This window comes from Dermacentor silvarum, chromosome 5 (assembly GCF_013339745.2).
Source record: "Dermacentor silvarum isolate Dsil-2018 chromosome 5, BIME_Dsil_1.4, whole genome shotgun sequence".
NCBI classification, from domain to species: domain Eukaryota; kingdom Metazoa; phylum Arthropoda; class Arachnida; order Ixodida; family Ixodidae; genus Dermacentor; species Dermacentor silvarum.
The window spans coordinates 81,390,902-81,409,933 of NC_051158.1; the positions used below are offsets into that span (position 1 = coordinate 81,390,902).

The 19,032-nt window shown below is 45.7% G+C and overlaps 1 pseudogene; it reads right to left on the reverse strand.

Annotated features, from left to right (window-relative positions):
- The window catches only part of LOC125945720 (uncharacterized), a 19,839-nt pseudogene extending 8,515 nt beyond the window's left edge, over positions 1-11,324 (reverse strand).
- Between the last annotated feature and the right edge of the window lie 7,708 nt (positions 11,325-19,032).

Sequence of the window (19,032 nt, forward strand, 5' to 3'; positions counted from 1 at the left end):
TTTTGGGAGCTACAGAAAAAAAATTGCACAGCTTTCAGCCTAATGTGACCTTCAGTTATTTCTTTCTGGACAGAACTGGCTGATAATCTATTGATTACACTTCTCACATGTAGTACAGATAAAATGGGCATCTTTGTGCAAACTGACATTTCATACATGGCGATTTACACTAGTTATAATAAAGCCCTACATAGCCACAAGGAGGGCTTGCAGTAAGTGTACGCTTTAGTTTATGGTAAGCAAGAAATTGAAAGGTGCCTCACGAGGTCAAACCGCGAACTGTCTAGGATACGTATTACTATTTTTTTTCAAATTGGTTCATTAGTGGAGGAGGTAGAAGGAATTTAACTGTACTGTTATGATGTTGCCAGGAGGCGGTCATCTCTGTCAACAGAGACAGTCTCGCCCTTTGCATTGACTAGCTTCCGCAAGTAGCATTGCTTCCCGCCTTCTACCATACCCAAGCCGATGGACTGCATCACGCTCGTGTTACAAGCCCCCATTCTTTTTTTTAAGTGCGAAGTACTTTAGGGGCCCAGGCTTTCAGTGTGTAATGTGATCTCATTTCGTGGTCACGCGCAATAACAGGGTCAAAATAAGTGCAAAATTGATCAAAAGCTGTTCAAAATTGTAAGACGTACGAATATTTCAGCATTAAGCGCATTAATTGGCAGTAACTTGTGAAAATCGTGAAAATATTGTAATGTGATCCCATGTCATCGTGGTCACGCGCAGAAAGGCTTTGGCTCCGTGTGCATGTTGGTTTCGCTCCATGTGCGTGGCGGTTTCCCACCAGTTGTGCTCGGACCTTGTGTCGCCAATCTTGATGTATGCTTGCCTATCTTGCAAGAAGTCCTTGATGTAATAAAAGGTACGCTTTCCGCAATGAGTACCCTCTATATTTTCCAGAATCTTGGAGTGTTTCACATAGTCGAAAGCCCCCTGAAGATCCAGCGCCAGTATGGCCCTTCTCCACTGCTCTTCAACGTTGCCCTCGTTCACCTGTCGGAATGAACTGAATGCCGTAAAGGGAATTCGTCACGCCTTTTACGCGGACGATATAACCATATGGACAACGGAGGGCAGCTTGGGATAGATGGAGGGTTTCACCACAGTTTAAAACTATGCAGTGGAATGCGGACTGCGCTGTTCCCCGGGCAAGTCGGAGCTCCTCGTCTTGCGCCGGAAGGGGGATACTGCACCGCTGGAAATCCGATCCGGTCCACGACACACCTACTCCCGAGGTGGAGACACTACGTATTTTGAGGCTACTCATTAACGACAAGGGCGTGAACGCAGCCGCAATCACTAAGCTCCGAACGGTGTGTGAGCAAGTCATCCGTATGATATGTCGGATCACACCCAAGAAGAGGGGTATGCAAGAAAAGGACACCCTTAGGCTAGTGCAGGCGTTTATCCTCTGGCGAATAGTGTACGTGGCCCCGTACCTTCGGATAAATAAGAGCGATCTAAAACACTTCGATGTTATCATTCGAACGGCATAGTCGGCATAGCAGAAATTGGCATAGTATGACAACACTGTACGATGAACATAAATGATAGGTCATGACATGAATGCCATGACATGCCTGTCATGTAGGTCATGAAACAGTCGCCTACGTCTTGGTGCTCTCATGGTCGTATCCTTAACTTGGTAGGCACCAAAATTGGCATAGTTTGGCAAGAGTGTATGACGAATATAAATGATAAGTCATGACATGCGTGTCATGGAGGTCATGAAACAGCCGCCTAAAATGAAAATGACACAGCGAAAGAAGATTAACACCCAAAAACCACTGAAATGGGTTCGGACGTGGGTACTAAGTGAAGGAAACACTAAAGGATGATGGTAGAAGTCAAAGTAATGAGCATGACTCAACGAAAATGACAATGACTCAGCGAAAAAAGATTACCACTCAAAAACCACTAAAATGGGTTCTGACATGGGTACTAAGTGAAAGAAACGCTAAGGATGGTAGTAGAAGTCATAGTCATCAGCGTGATTCAGCTAAAATGAAAGTGACTACGCGAAAAAATATTATTTTTTTCTTCTCTCTTCCTCTTTTGCACATTGTGTGATTAAACGAAGTCACACGCTAAGGGCGGTGACATTGCAAGCAGTGCGTCTTGCGTAGAGGCACTTTTGCATGTGACTGACTCTATCATGCTCTCTTGCTTTGTGTGCGCAGGGCCTTCTGATGAAATTTCACATGTATTTTTGCCACACAGCCGTTTCATACTTTGGAGACACAATCAGCACCGTATAATCTAAGCACCACGCTTGTTTCTTTATAATGCCCAAACTTAGGAATGGGCCTTTAATATGCTAGTTGTGAATATTGCCGCAAGTCTGCTCCTAAACATGTGTTCTACGACGGTAGCCAGCGAGCCACTCTGTCAAAAGAGCGTCTGCTACGTCTCGCGCGCCTGCTTGGTTTCGTGGAGTGGCACAATGTATGCCGCTCATGCACGCGCACGAGACAGGGGCACGGACCATCACAGGAAGAGAAAGAAGTACGCTCCCCCGCAGGGGCGTCTGCGCAAGCAGGCGTTTGGTGAGTTGCGCCACCACGTACCCGAGCACACGAGGGTTGGACCCTCCCGCGTGACGCCGTGCGTGGCTTAGCCGTGTCCGGGGAAAGGGGGATCCTGGGGGTTGAGCCGAAGCCGGGTGTCTGGACCATTACGGCCCCTCGGCAGAGGCAACACACCTCTTTGGCCTCTGCTTCACGTAGACGGCCCCCCTGGGCTGACCCACCCAGGGGAAACCGGCTGGTCGCCTTTTCCTATCCCCCTCTCTGCCCTTTTTTCTTTCCTATCTCTTTTCTTTACTGTCCTGTCTCCTCTTCTCTTCTGTTACTTCTACGTTTTCATAGGCGGCTCGGGTTAACCTTGTGTAGGTGCCCTCTCTTGGGTGTATATATAAGGTTATAGCGGCAATGTACGGCTGGCGCCTGAAGCCTTACATGTTAAGTGCTGCAGCGTCCCCTTGTTGGACTCCGTGGTGGGTGGCTGCCATTGCTGCCGAAGTACAAATACTCCTATGGGAACACCCGCTTTTCCACGACTTCTTGATCGTCTCCCTCAGAAGAGGGGACGCACCGATGAGTTTTTGAACTTGTTCACCCGACCAAAAGACATTTTCCCACGGTTTCAAGTAGTGCATAGCGAAAGAACAGAAAAACTGGCAAGAACCATATCCCCATTTGTAGTTGCGAAAAGCTTAACCAACACACTAGGTCCTGGCTACAAGGTCACAAAAATGCCAAGCGGAGACCTTCTGCTTGAGCTACGCGATAAAGACCAATACAACAGACTCAGCAAGCTTGTTACTTTTGGTGATGTCCCAGTTACTGTTTCACCGCATCGTTCCATGAACACAGTACGGGGGGTAGTATCCGAAGCAGACCTAATCGAACTATCTGAAACCGAATTGTTAGAAGGATGGAAGGAGCAGAACGTCACGAATGTGCAGCGCATTGTTATAAGGCGGGACAACAAAGACATTCCCACGAAACACCTGATACTCACCTTCGAATTGAGCATTTTGCCAGAAAGCATTGAAACAGGCTACACAAAGATAGCCGTAAGACCTTACATACCAAACCCTAGGCGTTGCTACCAATGTCAAAGATTCGGCCATGGCTCGCAGAGCTGCCGTGGTCGACTCACCTGTGCTAAGTGTGGAGTACAAGGTCATGCCTCAGACAATTGCGAGGCCACACCTCATTGCGTTAATTGCGATGGTGAGCATCCAGCGTACTCCCGGTCTTGTCCAAGTTGGAAAAAAGAGAAGGAAATTATAACACTGAAAGTCCGTGAAAACATAACGTTCAGGGAAGCACGCAAAAGGTGCTCACCATTCCACACTACCACTTATGCTGATGCGGCGCGTCAAGGGGCAGCGTCGCAGCAGCTACTGCCACCTGCCCAGCCCGCGCGCAGCGAGCCGTCGCTTGTGGCTCCTGCCCCCAGGGTGCAAGTAGCGAAGTCTACTCCACCCAACCAGCGAACAGGCCCGGTTACCCTAGGGTTGCCGGCACCACAACAGTCCTCGGTGGCAGCCTGCGCTTCGCGTAGCGAACCCGCAGGCCCGCCAGCAGCTCCCACGGTGGGTGCAGTCAAGGCTGCCTCACCCTCACCGGCCCCTGCTGGTGCTGGCAACAGCCGGCGCAGCTCAGGCCCAAAGGCAGCCCCATCGACATCCGGGCTGGTGGGCGCAAATGCCTCGTCCCTCGCGGCGAGACTTTCCCGTGAAACTTCTCGCTCGCAAGAGCGCGTGTCCGGCGCTTCACAAGAGGCAATGGACACCACACCCACCCCGACGGCGCACCAAGCGCCTAAGGAGCGGCGAGGTTCCCTCGACCGCTTCAGAAAAGACAAATCCCGCGTTACAGGGCCTGGAAAGGGCTCTGTAATCTAATGCAACACTTCCTTTTTGTTTTTAGTACACACAGCACCCATTTACTTTCAGTATGGCCACACAAATTATACAATGGAACATCAGAGGCCTTCTTAGGAACCTCGATGATGTGCAAGAACTTCTCCACAAACACAATCCAAAAGTGCTGTGTGTACAGGAAACTCATTTAAAATCGACACATACAAACTTTCTTCGACAGTATGTTACGTTTCGTAAAGATCGCGATGATGGTCTCGCATCATCAGGCGGTGTTGCCATTATGACTCACAAAAGCATAGCATGTCAACGTCTGCAGCTGCAAACACCCCTTGAAGCAGTGGCAGTTCGACTGGTTCTCCTTAACAAACTCATCACCATTTGCTCGCTATACATACCCCCACATTACCGCTTACACAAACACGAATTTCAGTCCTTGATAGACGAATTGCCAGAGCCCTATCTTGTTCTTGGCGATCTCAATGCACACAACAGTCTGTGGGGCGATGCTCGCATCGATGCGCGAGGCCGTCTAATTCAAGATTTTCTTTTCTCGTCCGGTGCTTGTCTGCTTAACAAAAAAGAACCGACATATTATTGTCTTGCAAACAAAACCTTTTCCTCTATAGACCTCAGCATAGCTTCTCCATCCATATTACCTGAACTTGAATGGGAAGTTATAAAAAACCCTTACGGGAGCGACCATTTCCCAATACTGCTGAGAGCGCCAAGACAATACGAATCTCCACCACATGCTCCCCGGTGGAAGGTCAATGCAGCGGACTGGGAAAAATTCCAAACACTTACCAGTAAGCTCTCGTGGGCTGACATTTCATCGCTCGGAATTGACGGTGCCATCGAGTATTTTACAAATTTCATAATAGATGCAGCTTCTAAGTGTATTCCCCAAACAAGTGGTCTTTCTAGCAAACGCCGTGTTCCGTCGTGGAATGAACAATGCCGGAACGCACGTAGGCAGCAGAACACAGCATGGAGGCAGCTTCGCAATTATCCTACTGCTGAAAACCTTGTCAGTTTCAAGAAAATCAAGTCCCAAGGTAGGAGAACACGCAGACAAGCCAGGAGAGACAGCTGGCAAACATTTTTATCAAGTATCAACTCGTACACGGATGAGGCCAAGGTTTGGAACAGGGTGAATAGGGTAAGAGGACGACAAACACATCCGCCTCCCCTGGTAGACAGACAGGGAGACAGCCTGGAGGACCAAGCGAACTATCTGGGTGCACATTTTGAACACGTTTCCAGTTCATCACACTATTCTCCAGCGTTTAAAAGATACAAATCAGCAATAGAAAAACAAAACTGGACCGAAAGAGCACCGGAAACGAGCCATATAACCTACCTTTCTCCCTAGCAGAGCTGCATGCATCACTCACCTGTTGCAACCAATCTGCCCCAGGCCCTGACCGTATACTATATGACATGTTGAAAAACCTACCCTCTGAAACTAAGAAAACCCTTCTCTGTCTCTATAACTCTATATGGACCTCCGGCGAGATCCCCTCTGCCTGGAAAGAGGCCATAGTGATCCCTATCCTGAAGCAGGGCAAGGATCCATCGTCCGTATCCAGTTACCGGCCCATAGCTCTAACAAGCTGCCTCTGCAAAGCTTTCGAGAAAATGATAAACCGTCGTCTGATACATTTCCTAGAATCAAACAAGCTGCTTGACCCATACCAGTGCGGTTTTCGCGAGGGTCGATCCACCATTGACCATTTGATACGTATTGAGGCACAGATACGTGAAGCTTTTGTTCACAAACAATTCTTTTTATCTGTATTCCTAGACATGGAAAAGGCCTACGACACCACATGGCGGTTTGGAATACTGAGAGATCCCTCCCACTTTGGTGTACGTGGTAATATGTTAAATGTCATTGAAAGTTATCTGGTGAATCGCACATTCCGTGTTCGAGTTGGCAATGCATTATCACGACCTTTTGTACAGGAAACTGGAGTGCCACAGGGTGGGGTGCTCAGTTGCACTCTCTTCATCATAAAAATGAATTCCTTGCGTCGAGGCATCCCACGTAATATGTTTTATTCAACGTACGTGGATGATATACAGATTGGATTTAAATCATGCAACCTTGCAATCTGTGAGCGGCAGGTTCAACTTGGTCTGAACAAGGTGGCTAAATGGGCAGACGAGAATGGATTCTGCTTAAATCCACAAAAGAGCACCTGCGTCCTTTTTTCTAGAAAGAGAGGACTGTACCCCGACCCCGACATTGACCTGCAAGGACAGCGTCTACCTGTAAAAACGGAACATAAATTCTTAGGCATTATTCTTGACACAAAGCTAACATTCAAACCACACCTAAAACATCTACAAAACAAGTGCATGAAAACAATGAATATTTTAAAAGTGTTGTCACGCACTACATGGGGTAGTGACAGAAAGTGTCTGTTAAATTTGTATAAAAGCCTCATACGAACACGCCTAGACTACGGGGCCATAATTTATCAGTCAGCCACCCCAACCGCGTTGAAGATGCTGGACCCCATCCACCATCTAGGTATTCGCTTGTCTACAGGTGCCTTTAGGACAAGCCCTGTAGAAAGCCTTTACGTGGAATCCAATGAGTGGTCCCTCCACTTGCAGAGGACCTACACAGCTTTCATGTATTTCCTTAAAGTGAATGCAAACAGTGAACATCCCTCATATTCCACCGTAAATGATTTGTCCAGCTCCCACCTCTTTCATAACCGACCTGCAGTAAGAGAGCCCTTCTCGTTGCGTGTGAGAAGTCTGGCTGAGGAAATGGATGTCCCACTCTTTGAACATCGTCTAATGACACCCACTATACAGGTCTCACCGTGGCAGTGGCAGATTGTCGACTGTGATTTGTCCTTTTTACATGTTACGAAGCACGCCCCGGCTGCACACATTCGAATGCATTTCCTCGAACTGCAGCATAAATACTCCTGTCCGGAATTTTACACCGATGCATCAAAGTCTCATGCCGGCGTCTCTTATGCAGCGGTTGGCCCATCATTTTCAGATGCCGACACCCTGCACCCCCAAACGAGCATTTTTACAGCAGAGGCTTATGCAATACTGTCGGCTCTTAAACATATCAAAGAATCGAAAATACCAAAAGCAATCATCTACACAGACTCGCTGAGCGTAGTAAAAGCTTTAAAATCTCTGAAAAGGCACAAAAATCCTGTAATAGTATCGCTTTATTCATTACTATGTAATATTTATGCGTCTGGGCAGCATGTTGTGGTGTGCTGGGTGCCAGGACACCGAGACATCGAGGGAAATGTACTGGCAGACCAGATTGCCACATCCATCGACGCAAAAGCTGGAAACACATCCATGCCCGTCCCTGTTCCCGATATGATGCCATATCTACGCAAGAGACTTCGAGCCCACTGGCAACGTTTGTGGGACGCCCAGAGTCTAAACAAACTTCATTTAATTAAGCCTCGCTTAGGGAACTGGCCATCCACCACGAAATCTAGAAGAAATGATGTCCTAGTCTGTAGGCTCAGAATAGGACACACTTACGGCACGCACAATTACTTGTTGTCTGGAGGCGAACCCCCGACCTGTACTAGATGTGGGGAGGTACTTACTGTACTTCACATCCTAGTACAGTGTCCACTACTAGAAGCTGAAAGAAAGAAACACTTTGTCCAAGCCTATAGAGAGAATATACCCCTACACCCAGCAATGTTTTTACATAATGACCCGGTATTTCAGCACGAATCAGTTATAGCCTTTTTAAGCGACATCGACATTTTGCAAGTTCTTCGCCCGAGAGATTCGTAGCAGGGTCCTCTTTCAGAGAACGCTGCTGCGACAGCATTTTGAAATGCACTCTCCTCCAGGCTCTTGCTTCTAAGGGTCTCTGTGAGGCAGTAGTGCCTAGTATCGCTCACAGCTTTTTTATACCATATTATATTCATTGCGCCCCTATCACATCATTGTCATGATCTTATTAATTTTGTCTTTTACGCACCTTTAGTGCGCAGGATTTTAGGCCCCTTTACAGCCACCCTACACCTACCCACTGTCATTGATCATACCATTGCTCACTCACTACACCACGTCTTGGCGCTCTTTGGCCATAGCTGGCCCTTGCGCCAGAAAACAACATATATCATCAAAGAAGTACGCTCGGCGCAGAGACGCTCGTGTGGAACGTTCTTGAAAACTCTTGGTGTACATAGTTAGTTGCAGGGCACAGGTTCGCCCTTAATAAACCAGTTATTGTATTTTACTCCTCGAAATACCATTACAATATCATGTGACCTTGGTCACATTGATTTCTTGCTTTGGTTTAAGAGTGACCGCCTTTTGAACCACTTGCAATGGTGGTGAAAAATAAATTAGTGCCACATCTGAGCAGGGACTCGATATGAGTGAACGGAGGCGCAATACCACTGTTGCTTTTTCTGCATCAGAGACTATGGCTCCTGAGCCGGCACCATCAAAGTAAATTTCAAGACAAATATCATCACGTTTAGTACTGTTAGTGCCGTTTGTAGAGTCGTGCAAACAGAACCATTCATAAATATTTTGGTATCATAACGTCAACCTTACAGAGCATTGAATTGTTTTAAACTGAATTATGTCTAGAACGCCTGTAAAGTTCAAGGTTATTGCATGCTTAGCAAGCAGGAATGTGACAGGTTTGTTTCTGCAGTGTAAGCAAATATGATACAGTAATTGCTAATAAGAAGCATTGACAAATAATTTTTACTTGCCTTGAAATATGGAAAGGTTTCGACTATTTTAAGGTGCATGGTCGCCATGCAGTACTTTTTCCTTGTACCCTGCAGTTTGCACTTGGTCCTTAGGAAAGTGTTACCTGTCAATTTGGGGCCGTGGTTTTCGTTCTGAGGGATACAATATGGCTAGTCAAGCACTTGTTTACTTGCGTTTGAATAGAGCTACAGGAAGAGCAATATGAAGTGACACTTCGAAAATATCCGACACTTAGCGGTATTGCTATCTGAGAAGTGGTATATCTTCCAGTACAAGCAAATTTTGGAGGCCGGTGATGGCTAAATTGAGAACTATAGGAAGATTGCGTGACAAAAAGAAGCTCAAGCATTTGTATGTACCTCAAGCACCACTAAGAGAGAGACAGAGAAAAAAGGCTAGCTCTTATTATTGATGTCGCTCATTCAAAAGGTAATGTTTCATCAAAGGCCCAACAATGCCTCAACTTCTCAGGGTCAACAGGAGCAGAATGCTTTCCAGCCTCGCCTTGAGGTGAATCACACTGGCTGCCTGCCAGATTTCTAACATGCATGTCACACAAACACATTAAAAATCTTAGTTGTGCTTATATAAGGTCATCAAAGGTAAGCACAATTATTGAAACTGAATACCGTGTGAGGAAAGAAGATATATAAACCTCAAGCCTAAAGAAAATGTTTCAGGTTAATTTCATGGTAGTGCTGGATTAAAGATTTCCTAGCAGAAGTTATACCTACAACTTCATTAGTGAGAAGAATGCATTGCAATATTATACATGAACAAATCCATATCACACCACATGGCAAGCAGCGTTGAAATCAGCGTAAAACCCACAAGATAGTGTATTTTTATGCGTTCCACATTCCAAAACTTTCTTTTAAGATCTGTACATAGCTTCAGTTCCCTGGTCGATGGTACATGGGTACATGGTCGATGGTACATGATGCTACTATGACCTGCGGTCATAGTAGCATCAATCTACAAATATGGCATGAAACAATTTCCTTATCTGGGTTTCCCTAAAGCTAGAAATACAATGTACACGAGCGGAAAATGTTGGCAAACATTCAATAAGTTTACCCCCAATGATTACTAACCATTGCAGCTGCTTTTCTGGCATGCGTCTTGTGCTGGTCTTTGCCAAAAAATGCATCCCTTGTGGATATTTGAGACCAGTCTGAAGGGCACATCTAGGTGAAGGGGCACAGCACCACTTTCTGCAGAAAAAACTAGGCGGCCTGCAGGGATTGAATACACTCAAACAAATTATTTTTGAGTATTACCCACAAAATACACAGCTGTTTTATAACGCAATCATTCTGATTTGGATTGTGACAATAAGAAAAGTTTAGAATAAGTTGAAGATACTCATGTTATCAATGTAGGTGCATGCAAATTGGAGCAAAAAAATGGCCAAAGTCTATAACTATAATCCTTCGAATTCAATTTTTTTTCTCTTCAAGTCAATTTCAAGCATTTTGCTCTGGACATTGCTTTATTTCGTCTATGCGCTACTGTCTCACAACCACTTTGACTTTAAGCAACACCCGCCGCGGTAGTTTAGTGGCTGCTATTGTGCTGGGCTGCCAAGCATGAGGTCACAGGACCAAATCCCAGCAGCATCTCGATGGGGGCGAAATGCAAAAACGTCCGTGTCCCGTGCACTGGGGAGGGGCGGGGGGCACGTTAAAGATACTCTGGTGGTCAAAATTAATCCGGAGTCCCGCACTACGGTGTGCCTCATAATCAAATCGGGGTTTTGGCACCTAAAACTCAGAATTCATTCATTCGTTGATTAAACGTAACCTTTGAAAGAAAAGAGAAGGACTATACTTCAGAAGCGTAGCCTTGTCCACAGCTGACGTTAAGAGAAGTATGCGCTGGCAATGCTTAAATTAATGCAGACTATTAAGATGACTGGTACTACCACGGCATTCTTCCCCGTGGTGCTTTGATGAAGTCGTCTTGAATGAAACGCCTAGAGTTAAAAGCTCGCGCTCCATCTGCTGCAGCGCATCGTCGCTCTTGAAGTGCGCCGTCCAGGCATCTCCAGCACGATGTAGATTCTCGGCGTACTGACGTAAAACAGCTTCTTCGTCGCTACCTGTTTCTGTCATAGCGATAAAGACAGACGTATCGACGCAACAACAAAAAGCACGTGTTCTGCGTGAGGCTTGGTCTGTGGCTTAGTCTTGACTTGAGCTCAAACGAAAGGAAAAACTCCGGAAACAATGATCGCGTGACGTCATTGGTCACGTGGGCGAATTGGAACGACCTGCAAAAAACTCTCCCGCATTCCACTGGTTCACTTGCACTCGATGATGGGATTGAGTTCGCTGGACAACCAGCTCACTGTTCGTTTCTAGAAACAAAAGCTACCCCAGAACTCGCTTTCTCCCATCTCTTCAAACGCATTTTTCGCCTCCAAGCAACGCCAACGCAACATCCAAACCTCCCGTTGCAAGGGCCATTTTCTCGAATTAGACTATGGGTTGAATTTAAACGTGCCATTCCGTAGCCGCAGCTGCCGTTTGGATCCAATCCAATCCACCAGACGTGCCATACAAAGCCTGTCTCGTAACGAGCTCATGAACGCTCGAACTTCACACCTCTCGTCGCGTTCTGCTCCTAGCAGACGACGCGCTCGGTTTCAATATGATTGACAGGAGCGCGCCGTCAATTTGACGCAGTGGCGCACCGACGGGGGGGGGGGGGGGGGGGGGATTCGGGGGTTGTAACCCCCCCCCCCTGAGGCCGACTTAACCCCCCCTTTTGTTTAACCCCTTTTCTTTCCTTAGGCATTTGAGTACTGCAACTAAGATGTAAGACGCGCAATCGTCTGCACACTCGCAAAAGGCGCATTTTTTTTGACAATTTGCTGTGAAGAAATCGAAATTAGTGCTGTTTAGATGGTATTGGCAAACTGTCAACCCCCCCCCTGGCAAAGATCCTGGGTGCGCTACTGATTTGACGTCACCAAAAACATGGTCGCGCCCCGCGGCTGACTACGTCGGCGCGGCCTAGGCCAATCGCGCGCGGCGTAACCGAACGCGCGCTCCGAACAACCATCTCTGATCGCGCACCTGGTGGTCTTTAACGTAAATTTAATGGGCGGTACACGAATGTTTTTACAATACACCCCCATCAGAATCCGGCCGCCGCAGCCGGAATATAGCCCGCGAACTCAAGCTCAACAGCGCTATGTCATAGCGACTGCGATTACGTGGCAGGTGACTCGAAAAAATGAAATATATAATATGCTCCTGAGACTACTTGTACATTGTATTGCATATTACTTTGAATTCTTTCCTGCATATAATTCAGAAAAGAATACGTATTATATACGTAAATTGCGTATGTAATTTCACATGCATGAGGAACAGCATAGTTGTGGTTTAATCATATTCTTAGCGTAAGCAATCGAGAACGCTAATTTGATCTAGGCCATTGTGCGTCATGTTTCTTCTTGTTTCTTTTGTGTGTTATCATGGCAAGGTTACCTTGTGGTTAAGGTAAAAATTTTCGAAAAGTTGTGTAATACAGTCATATTTTCTGGTTCTGTCATTGAATGGGACAACGTCTAAGAACCTACAGGTCCAGACTACCCAGCAGTGTGGCGCTTGAGATTATTTTCAATGTGAAGTTTTCTGCAACCATTTTTGAAATTTATTGTTTGTGTAAATCAATACGTAAGCCGCAAGTGAAGAGGCACTCCTTTTCAGGCGTTTTGATGGCCCCCGGCTCGGGATTAATCAACTCTGAGGCGAGGCCAAACTTCTCTATCTGATGCCACGAGTGAAATGACGCCGTGTCACCTAGTATGCGATTTGAGCGAAAGTCTTTTCTTTTTGTATATTTGCAGTGCCACAATATAGGGCACTGCAAGTTCAAACGCAAGACGATGAGCAAAACGGGAACAAGGTGAAAGCAGGAGCCAACGCTTCGACAAGTGAACTTGTCTTTTTCAAGGCCTTAAAGAAGACAAGTCCACTTGCAAAACGGGAGCAAGGTGAAAGCAAGAGATAACGTTTCGACAACTGGACTTGTCTTTTTCAAGGCCTTGAAAAAGGCAAGTGAATTTAACTTACCGCATTATCTTATTTTTCTTGTCGGTTTGCATAGTCTCTCTAAGCAAGAATGATAAATACAAATGCCGAACCACCATGAGCAACCAAGAGCACTTTCCAGGAACAAATGTTTCAGATAAGCGCGATGTACGAATGTGTTAGCGACGCTTCTAACAGGTGTAACCTCTTCTATATGTGCGTCTAGGTTGGCCTGTTTCTTCTTGACTAATCTTACTCTTTCTTTCAATTTGAAGAAAGAAAGAGTAAATTTTTTCAAGAATAAGCAGCCCAACCTAGACGCAGTAAGAGTAAAAGCAGACATATTCAGGCTGGTGCTCACAAACAAATATGCAGCTTTAGAACATAAAGATGAAAATAACATAGAGGTAATGATTGAAACCGTAACTAGGCTGATCTCAGAAGCAGCAGTTGAAGTGGGAGGTAAGGCACCAAGGCGACCAGTAGGTAAGCTTTCCCAAGTAACAAAGGACCTAATAAAAAAACGACCAAGCATGAGTGTCAAACTCAAGAGGTCAGATAGAATTCGCTGAACTGTAAAAACTGATCAACAAAAAGAAAGTAAGGGATATTCAAAATTATAACGTGGAAAAGATTGAGCAAGACGTAAGAAAATGGGCGCAGCATGAAATCAGTGAGAAGAAAGCTTGACATAGGACAAGTCAAGATGTATACCCTGAAAGATAAGCAGGGTAATATCATCAGCAATTTAGATGACATAGTAAACGCAGCAGGAAAATTCTATACTGACCTGTACAGTACCCAGAGCAGCCAAGCTACTTTCATTCGAAGTAGTCATGAACAGGGTACAGAAGCTCCTTCTATAACTAGCTGTGAAGTTAGAAGGGCCTTGAAAGACATGACCAGGGGAAAAGCGGGTGGAGAAGATGGAATAACAGTAGATTTAATCAAAGATGGAGGAGATATCATCCTTGAAAAGCTTGCGGCCCTTTATACGCAATGCCTCACAACTTCAAATGTACCAGAGAGCTGGAAGAACGCCAACGTTATACTTATCCATAAGAAGGGAGACGTTAAATAATTGAAGAATTATAGACCCATTAGCTTGCTTTCAGTATTGCATAAAATATTCACCAAGATAATGTCCAATAGAATCAGGGCAGCACTTGACTTCAGCCAACCAAGAGGACAGGTTGGCTTCAGGAAGGGATATTCTACGATGGGTCATATCCATGTCACCAATCAGGTAATCGAAAAATCTGCAGAGTACAAACAACCTCTGTATATGGCTTTCACAGATTATGAAAAAGCATTTCATTCAGTAGAGATACCAGTAGTCATAGAGACATTGGGTAATTAAAGAGTATAGGAGGCATACGTTAATATCTTCACAAATATCTACAAAGATTCCATAGCTACCTTGGTTCTTCACAAGAAAAGTAGAAAGTTACCTATCAAGAAAGGGGTCAGGCGAGGAGACACAATTCCTTCAATGCTATTCACTGCATGCTTAGAAGTATTCAAGCTCTTAGACTGGGAAGGCTTAGGAGTGAGGATCAACAGCGAATATCTCAGCAACCTTCGGTTTGCAGATGACATTGTCCTACTCAGCAACAATGGGGACGAATTACAACAAATGGTTGAGGACCTTAACCGAGGAAGTGTAAGAGTGAGGTTGAAGACTAATATGCAGTAGACAAAGCTAATGTTCAATAGCCTGGCAAGGGAACAAAAATTCAGGATCGCCAGTCAGCTTCTAGAGTCTGTAAAGGAGTACGTTTATCAGGGTCCATTACTCACAGGGGACCCTGATCATGAGAAAGAAATTTACAGAAGAATAAAATTGGGTTGGAGTGCATATATACGGCAGGCATTGCGAAATCCTGACTGGGAGCTTATTACTGTCGTTGAAAAGAAAAGAGTGCAATCATTGCATTTAAGGATCGCACAAAGAGCGATGGAACGAAAAATGTTAGCCCTAACGTTAAGAGACAGGGAGAGAGTGGTGAGGATCAGAGAGCAAACGGGGATAGCAGATATTCTAGTTGACATTAGGAGAAAAAAAATGGAGCTGGAAAGCCCATGTAATGCGTAGGGTGGATAACCGATGGACCATTAGAGTTACAGAATGGGTACCAAGAGAAGGGAAACGCAGTCTAGGACGGCAGAAAACTTAGGTGGGATGATGAAGTTAGGAAATGTGCCGGCATTAGTTGGAATCAGCTAGCGCAAGACGGGGGTAACTGGAGATCGTAGTGAGAGGCCTTCGTCCTGCAGTGGACATAAAAATAGGCTGCTAAAGATGATGGCGATATGTGCCTAAATTTGTCTGATCATTGATTTATAATGTGTCTAGTGTGAGTACTTCGGTTTTGCTTCTCGGTAACCAAGAAAACAAGGTTGTGCGATAGCTCAGCGACTAGTGCGCCCTAGTGCAGGTTGCTGCAGCGACATGGGTTCGAATTGCAGAGGCAGTAGTTTGGAGAGAAAGGCTTATTTTTCTTCACCCTGCGGTGGTGGTGAAGTTGGGGATAAACAGGCTGCCTGACGACGACAAAAACATGCCAATGAGGAAAACGGTCGTCGTCAGCGTAACAATGAACTGCTGTCGCCATAAGACGTTTGTTAAAGCAGAAAAAGCAAGAAGACTTCTGTGATGTTTCCACTCGGGTGCGTAACTGATTTTACTGCAAGACCTGATGCACACAGCCGCCAAACGCCCAGTCACCGTCACGGCACCGGCGTCCATCATGAGGCAACGTTTCCTTCCCGGTTTTTCCTCAAAAATGGCCTGCCAGTGACGTTGTCCGACGCTCTTAACGTTATCGGCGTCCCATTTTTGAGGAACGCCGGTGCGGGCACGAGGACGGGGCGTTTGACGGCTGGATGGATCAGCCCTAGGACATTTTCCTCAGCACGTACAGAAGCAAGCTATCGGGGATGAATTTTCACTCGGCAGTTGCCCCTCATGGAAGAATCCTGCACTTTAAACTAAAGAAATGTGCTCCATAGAGCCAAGCAATGCTGTTGTATCGCAAGGCTCTCCACTTTTGTTTAAATTTGTCGCCTTCGGCACGCAACCACCCCGGGCTGCGCGGACGTGCGCACGCCGTAGCAAACCGACCGACGAATCCAAATACTGTGTTATACCATCGCGATGCCGTTGCCTAAGTCATTTAGTCAGAGTGTTTTAGACAAGTACAATCAATCACAGGTCATAAGGGTTAAAGAAAAAGTACCTGTTGAGTACAACGAGTCAGACGTCCAAATGGAAGGAATTTAGGTAATCGTCAGCAGCAACTGCCAACTTGACCTTGCCAACATATCTTGCGTGCTTCGACAGCATCCTAAGCGGCCCGCTAATTTCCTGTCCTAATCACACCACGTAATCCCTTGCAGTCCTCGACTGCGCTTTTCTGTATATTATCTGGTATAGGAGTGATTTCTATGATCATTCCCGAAAGAAACAGATTACCCAATTTACTCACTGCTCACGGATTGTAACGCAACGTATATTTGTCATACATGAGAACCAAAACGGCCTGCTCAGAGCGGTGTATGGTGGGGCTCATCAAACGCTATTTTCACCAGGTAAGTCTTCTTCATTAGGTATCCAACATCTAAATGCAATAACGCCCGTGTGCGGGGTGCACGTTAAAAATCCCCGGTGTTCCAAACTAATCCGGAGTCCCCTCCTATAAGGTGCCTCAAAACCAGGTCGTGGTTCTGGCCCCTAAAACCCAGAATTTATGTTTTTGTTTTTTGGATGTAAAACATGGGAAGCTTGACCACATAAACAGCCCGCTGTAAGAAAAGCAGAAAAAAAATATAATAATTACGAAACACTAACAGAAAAGATGCATAGATAAGAACGAAAATCGAGACAGAAGTACTAGGCTTGTGCGAATATTCAAAGTTTTCAATACGGGTAAAATAGTATTTACTCTTCGATTGGTAATCAATTCGGGAATTCGCTATTCGAAGTTGTCGAATATTCGACAGGAAGGAAAAGGAAAGGAAGGAAAGGAAAACTGTTTTTGCAGTTTACATGGAGCAGGACTGATGCAAAATCAGATGAAGAATTCTGGTGCCGAAGAGCCGCGGTTGTTTCGCAGACAATCTAGTTCCTGAACGCGCACATGTGTCAATTATGCACAATAGCTACCTGCTGTTGGGCAAGTATGTCTCGCCTTAGACAGCCTGCCAATTTGCTGTCTTGATTTAGGCAAAGAAATTTGTTATTTGGCCCATCTCATTATGTTTGGATTCGTCTAAACAATGTGCGGTGCTGTAGTATTGGCCTTAGTTTCTTCAACGTGGATTATGCACTCTACTACATGAATCTGAAACGTACTGCTCCTTTTTGTTTCGTTTTTTTTTATTGCTGTCATTGTCTTCGTGCACCAGATATTATCGTACTTTCGAAATGGCCTGACATCGAGTTGTTAACGGTGTTACATGTATTAAATAACTTATACAAGCCTTTTGTTGCCGAACCGACTCCCCGGAAGTTTTCATTTTAGATTTTTAGAAATTTGGAGCATTCGATATTCAATTAGAAATTCAAAGACCGTTTTTCTCGCGTGTTCTTTTTCAATTTGATCCAAAATGTTTGCTATTAGAACAGCTTTAGTTGCAACCTATACACAAGACCAACGCAAGCATTAACAGGCCATGGAAACATAGATAACACTGAAAATGAAAAGAAACTGCTCTTCTCAAAGAATTTATCGAATCACCTGTGCACGAGAAAGTATCGTTGAGCAGACCTGGAGTATGACGCTATGCTTGGATCGTGTAAAGGAACTGCCATTCTGATAACGCCCAGTCTTCCCAAGACAGAGATCTTGTATCTCTTTTTTATATAAAGGACTTTCGGTCCATCAACCTGCTCCAGGCGTTGCATGTTCCCCACAATCTACAGGGACGAATGTTCGTGGTGCGTGGCCACACCAACCCTATACCACATTACGTGGCAGTGTATACGCTACACAACACATAACACCACGACACGAACACCACAAGGGAGCAATGGGAGGCACTGCTGTCCAGCTCGCCCCTAGACGACCAGCTCAAGCTGATCCAGAGAGCGGAGAAGATGGCAAGAGCCGGTGGAACCCTGGACTAGCGGCGCCGACCATTAGCGATGCCTTTCGGGGGACACCCACAAGAACTCTGATTATTCTTTTAATAAAATTAATCTACTACTACTTCTACCGCTTGTAGCTGTTGTTGCTGCTGCCTCTGCAGATTCTCACACTGTTCTATTAGCGTCTCTATGTTACACATGCCATTTTCTCTCCTGTTTTGAAAAACGAAACTACACGCTTCTACCTCTGGAAAATCTGCAGAAATCATCAAAGTGGAGGGAGCTACTGTCCGGTGGGCGATGACCTTTTTAACACGAAAGTGTTTTATCCCGGGTTTCACGACTGGTTTTCGGCAACGGATGTAACTAGGGAGCCTACATGCAAGCGCTGTTTTAAACAGCGCTTGCATGTAGGCTCCCTAGATGTAACTGATGTGATAGTCGCCATCTAGGAGCGGTGAAGAGAAGCACTGCATTGTGACACTAACGAGCGCCGACCGGGAGCGCTTCGGTAGTCAGAGCACAGCGGAGGGTCCAACGCGGTGTAGCCATGGAATAAAGGATCCATGTAAACGGCTTCGTGACTTTGTAAACTCGTCATTTTCAACGAAGTACAGTGTAATAGATAATAAAATAAACATTATTAAAAGTGTCAGACGGCGGGATTCAAACCCACGACCTCTAGCCCGACATTGAAATAATTACGCCACGGCCGCATGCACCGACACGCGGCTTAGAACGCCCTTATCAATTTCTCGCGG